The 6172-nt window shown below is 37.9% G+C and overlaps 1 long non-coding RNA gene across 1 annotated transcript; it reads left to right on the top strand.

The window, feature by feature from the left end:
* Positions 1-455: 455 nt before the first annotated feature.
* Positions 456-5259, top strand: LOC127986348 (uncharacterized). The gene is made up of 3 exons (XR_008160816.1): positions 456-664; positions 2996-3110; positions 3184-5259. It is a non-coding gene; the product is annotated as an uncharacterized LOC127986348 (long non-coding RNA).
* Positions 5260-6172: the final 913 nt, after the last annotated feature.

Below are 6172 nucleotides of genomic sequence, written 5' to 3'. Positions count from 1 at the left end.
CTATTCCTCTTTAAAAAAATTGTTCTCTCTGTTTTGTCATTTAGTTAACTTTATAGATTTCAACCTTATTATTCCTTCTTGAGTCTCTTTAACAAGAACTTAGATTAATGTATGAATTGAATAGTGATTGTGTGACCTATATGAGGGAACAACCAGTGATACCCTTGGTAGTAATATCAAATGATAGCCTATAGCGATGTCATCAGGATACACATACAACGGTACCAGTGGCCCACCTTACCGTGAATTTATAGTTTACCCACCTCTTTTTTTACCACTACACCTCTGACAGGCATCACCCAAAACCTGAAAAATCCTCTACAACTCACAAACAACTCACAAGCAGCCAATCAAAGACAGACTTCAGTTAAAACCACAGAGAACTATTTGTCATGTTTCCTGTTCTTAGAATTGAAGCGCTTGGTGTCACAGTTTTTGAGTATTAGGCTGGCGACACACTGGATGCGCGGTGCAAGCGTCTCAGCTGCGTGGCTGTTTTTAATTTGGCTCAACAGGTTAGAGCCGCGCGGACAACGTGTGCATGCAAGAGAGTTTGTTGTCATGTGCATCCTCTCCACCTATAAAATCCCCCTGAAGCTCAGACGGCACAACATCAGCAGAGATCTGTCGTGATGAATGTTTCTTCTCTTCAGCTCAACACAAGGTGATTAAAACAATCGTATTTAATTTCTAAAGAGTTTTTATTATTCATTATTTAAGCTCTTACATTGCTGTGAAACTGTGAAACAGTCAAAACTTATATTATATTATATTATAGACTGTTAACAACAACACAAATGAAAGAACAAGTCTGGCAGGTTAGAGATTAGATGAAAATGAAAGAGGAGCACTTCTAAACTAAAACAACAACTTCAATGCTTTTATGTCTTTTAATGCATTGATGTAGAAACACATTTTTACTGAACAAGTGTTTTGCATTCCATGCTTTGTAAGCAAGAAAGTACTGTATTGTTTTGATTATATTCAATGTTCATCTTCTTCTCGTGTGAATGACCGTCAGTAATGGCTTTACTTCGTTACTGTATTTTTTAAGGACATTTTTCAAGTATCTGTACTTTACTGGAGTAGTTTTATGATGAGTAACTTTTACTTTTACTTCACTACATTCCAAAGCATTAGATCATACTTTTTACTTCATTACATTTCATAAAACATATCTTTACTCCCTATAATATATCACGTGAGGTTTCTGATTCATGAACAAACTGATTCTTTTCAATTAACCTTTTCAATCGGTTCCTGAATCGCACGATTGGTTTATGAATTAGAATGATCTGATTGCAGCTGTTCTCGAGTCGACAACAATCTAAAATCTACCCCAGAATCCTCCTTGTGCCTTGTGTTCTTGAAAATGTAGTTAATCTAGTGACTAAAAAGATTATACCATGATTCCTTCTTTATTTTAATTATGAGTTATTATGTTATGATACTTAGACCCAATAATTACTCAGCATTCCTAGGAAACAAGGTTTAATTGCAATAAAGAAAAAACTAATCCTATAAAAACCTCTAAAACTCCTAAGTAGTTAAAACTGGTGAAAATACTGCCTTGGTGGTATTTATTTGCTGAGACTTGGAGCAATGGCCGTGGATACAAACGTCTTTTAGGTTACATTTCAGGTTTAGGGATGTGTCAGATGTGCTTAAAACACAAACTTGCCAGATTGTCACGTTCCAGCAAATAAAGATGACAACATCGTGTTACTACAATATTGTGTGTGATTATGTTGATAGAGATAAATCAATGGATTAAAAACAATGTAACTTACACAGTCACTTCTTTCTATATTTCTCTGGAAAGGGTTCTTCACAACCAGTGTGTTGGTTCTTGAAACACATCTTCAGATGCACCTGAACACATCATCAGTGATGTTACCGGAGGTCCTCGGGTGTTTCGGGTCTTTCTTCATCAGACACCCTCGCCCAGGTGACCCAGACTGTGACTTGTGTTCAGGAAGCACTCGCTTGCCCCCATGGTGCTCCTCTACGGATCCAGAGCCATCTCGAGGCTTTCTCGGCTGCGTCTGTGATGTTCTTGGTGGCACTGCACTGGTCCAGGCCCCCTTCTACTCATCCTTCCTTCCTCCACGACACCTCTGACCTCTTCCTGTATTCGGCTGCGTTTCTCCTTCCATTCAATTCTTTATGTCGAGGAGGTGTTGCTCTGCTCCCACAAGCTCTTTGTGCCGCAGACGTGTCTGTGCATCCAGCCTCCAGCGCTCCACTTTCTCCCTGTCTTCACCAGCTCTCCTGCCTGGGACACCTTTGGGTCATTGGAGTCTCTATACATCAGCACCTCGTGTGCCCGAGTCACTTTAAACTCCTCTCCCAGGGATTTTAGACACAGCCGGAGCATTGTGGTGTTTCCATAGAGGGCAATGTTGCTGAGGCTCCTGGGAACCTAACCGTCTCCTGAGAAAGCTGCTGACCTTTCTTTCCAAGCTCTCCACTGTAGAAATGGGAACCTCATACACAAGTAGTTGAATATACTCTGCATTAGTTGGACACCCAGCAGAAAGGTAGAAACAAACTCTAAATTAGACTTTTTTAATTTGTCTAATCGTCTTCAGATTGTGAATTGATCTTCATACAGTTGTAATAGCAGAGGTGGTAATAGTTATTATACTTACAGGGTGTATTCTGTACTGTATTGTACAAAAAAGACACAGATATAACCTATCATCTCTGAAGGATTCACCGTCGATGTAGATGCGTCATCATATTGTCTCAGTGTACACGTCTTTCAACAACGTATTGTATCAAGCTATGGTAATATACATGTTTGTGGTAAATAAAGCTTAGATAAAAATATGATGAATAATTACACCACATCTTATCGCCGCCACCTTTTCTTGTATAAAGGAAATTACGTAATTGTATATTTACGGCTGATTGGCCAACACAGTAAAACTCCTTTTAAAAATTACATTAATATTGCTTTTCTATACATTTCTTTTTTTATTGCTTAAGCTAGATGGAAATTGAGTAAACACGTGGAGACTGAAAAGAGATGAAGACAAAAAGCAGTGGAAACATGGAGATTGTGAAGATCATCAGATGGAGCAGCTTCAGTGATATAAGACCAGACTGTAAGTAGATGAATCCTGATCTTTATCATCAGACCATGTACTTGTCTCTAAATGATGTGTGTTTTATTCCCAGTCTCTGATCCACACACACATGTGAAGAGCTGCTCTCATCAAACACAGAAGATCAGACATGATGATGCAAGAACATTAAAGTCTCTTCTGGACTCTCCAGCTCCTGCAACGTTCTTCTCTTTATTATTTTATGAAGCATATATTGTACTTGTTTTCTGCAATTCAGTATACATATCGTACTGCATTGCATTCAAGGAAAGTTTAACACTTCTGAACACTTTTCAAACAAATATGAATAAAGTCCTTGTGTTTTCTTTCTCTCTCTCTAAGATCAAAGTTCAGATATAATATATGAATATGTGTTTTTATTGAGTCACGTATGATCCCTCTCTCTCTCTCTCAAATACATATTTAGCAGCTAGTGTGACTGCCGTCTCATTCTCTCCAAGTATATAGAGTAGTTTCTCTGAGTCGTTTAGAGACAAGAATGAAGGATTCAAAGCGTTTCTCTTGTAGTGCTGTATTTGGGACAGACCAGAAGGAAGTGTTTCTCATCCTCTGTTTGATTCAGCTCACAGTGTTTGCAAAGGCGCTCTTCTCTCGGGAGACAGGATCTTTTATATCTACCAATCTCTATCATGATTACTGAGTCGATATTTGGGAAGGATTTGTCTTTCTTTTAATTGCTTGAGTGATAAGTAGTTTGCCAGTTTTGTGGTTCTGTTTAGGGCCGAATAACACTGGAGTTTGGTTTGGAGCTCAAATTCATTTTTTAATTGTTCTTCATAATTATACTTGAGATTTGTGTCAGTTTCTGAATGTTGGGTTTGTGATTGGAGTCAGACTCAGTTTGGGTGTCCTTCATCAGTTCTGAAATATCATAATCTTAGTTTTTGGGATGTTGATGTCTAAGGCCCAATCCTGGCAGTATTTAGTTAAAATGTCGAGGTTGTTCTGAAGACCTTCTGGTGTTATAGACAGAATTAGTAAGTATTTGACCTCTGTGTGGTGTAATTGTAGTCCTGGACTGTTCGACTGGTCCAGTAGATCTGCCAGTTCATTGATATATATATATATGTTAAATAAAGTCTCACTCCTCGCTGTTGAGGAAAATAGTCTGTCCATTGCTGGCCAATATTTACTGCACATTTATTTTGGTTATACATGTTTTTAATTAAGTCATATATTTTACCCCCTATGCCACTTTCAATGATTTTATAAAACAGTCCATTATGCCAGATGGAGTCAAAAGCCTTCTTAAAATCTGCAAATATTTTCCCATCTTTCTTCTGGTGTACATTTCCTTTTTTTTAGCGTGTGTAGTGTGTGAATATGTTTGGTGTTGATTAATTTCTCCTTGTAAAGTGTGGAATACTTCATCGTCGTAGTATGGGGAATCTGATGGAGGAATATAAATTCCACAGATAAAAAGGTCTTTATCTAGAATTCCAGAGCTTTTATCCAATTTTAACCAGATGTGATTTTTGCCTTTCTGTAATTTTTTATTCATATGACTAAACCTCCAGAATCTCTACCACGGTGTACTGAGCTGAGTTTCCATGAGGGCACTATGATTTCAGAGTAACGTGAAGGACACTGATCGGACACATCGGATCTACACATCACTCTCTCTCATATGCAGGGATCTAATGTCTCTGGATAAGATCAGACATGAGCTGCTCATGTCAGGCAACACAAATGCTGTCGAAACCCTTTTGATCTGACTAACACAAGGGGAAAATGAGAATGAGAGAACTAGACAGTTGAGTTTGTGATTCAGTGAAGTATCAGTTTTACAGCAGAGATTATCACATGACCATCTATATCATATCAGAATTTAGAAGAGGTTTATTTAAATGAAAACTGTACATTGAGTGATAAATACTATATTTTGATCAGCTTCAAGATACTAAAGAGATGATGCATCTGAGAGTTTTGTGACCTCACTTTAATTTAAAGCTCATTTTAATATGTTTTTCTACAACAATAACTATATCACTACCATTCCAATCATGTGATTATTTGTGGTTAGTTGTTCACAGTAAGGCTGTAACTGTTCATCTGGTTATGGAACCAAACAGACTAATGACTAATGATTTGTTAAATGTGTTTCAATTAAATGTTTTCTGTTATTCTACATGGACGTCCATTCATTGTCATTTCCACAACACCAAGTCATTTCCACCACCTCATAACTCTTTTTAAAAAAATATGTACAAAATTCTAATCACTCATTACAAATGTCTGCATAGTTTATGGGATAATGTTCCACTTAATGTAATAACACAAGTAGTAATTTTCAGAAATGTATCTGTTACGTAAGACAGAAACAGGGTGTAAATGCAAAGCGTAGTTTATTAATTCAGCACAAAGATCAGATTTGACGAAGTAACACAGAAGCACAAGGCAGGGTGGAACGATGACGCAGGTACTTCGATGGACAACGGATGGTGGTGCTCAGTCCAGTGATGATCTCTCGAATGATTCCCGGTAAGTGAGTAATCCTCGTGATGGTGCTCGGTGATCCAGTGCTGAGTGGAGATCCAGGGAAGACCGCCACGGGTACAGGTACAGGTACAGGTACAGGTACCGGTACAGGTACAGGTACAGGTACAGGTACACACCGGGAAGAACAACGATCTGACAACATGAAACACAGGTTACTGAACTTATAAAGGGAACAAACAATTGAATCCAGCTGGCACTGCTGATCATCGCTGATCAGTGACCACGCCCACAGACACACACACACACACAACAGCACATTAGACGAGAGAGAGAGAGTGAATTCATGAACCGTGACAGTATCTAACCAATGCAATATTATATTTCAGGTTGTGGTGGATGTAAGCTTTTCGTTTGGGCCTCATGACAAATAATTTACTTAATCCACAAATCTATTGTAATTGCAATATAGGTATAAATTGGTAAAACTATGTGTGACAGTGGTCTTACACTGTTAAGAAATTATGTATATCATATTAATTTTAAATAATGATCAAATATTTACATGTGATGGAAATGACATTTGTTTAGTGCGGATCGGAAAA

The sequence above is a fragment of the Carassius gibelio genome, chromosome B21 (assembly GCF_023724105.1).
Source record: "Carassius gibelio isolate Cgi1373 ecotype wild population from Czech Republic chromosome B21, carGib1.2-hapl.c, whole genome shotgun sequence".
Classification (NCBI taxonomy): domain Eukaryota; kingdom Metazoa; phylum Chordata; class Actinopteri; order Cypriniformes; family Cyprinidae; genus Carassius; species Carassius gibelio.
The sequence above is the reverse complement of the archived record's forward strand: the minus strand, read 5'-3'. Positions and strand labels throughout refer to the sequence as shown.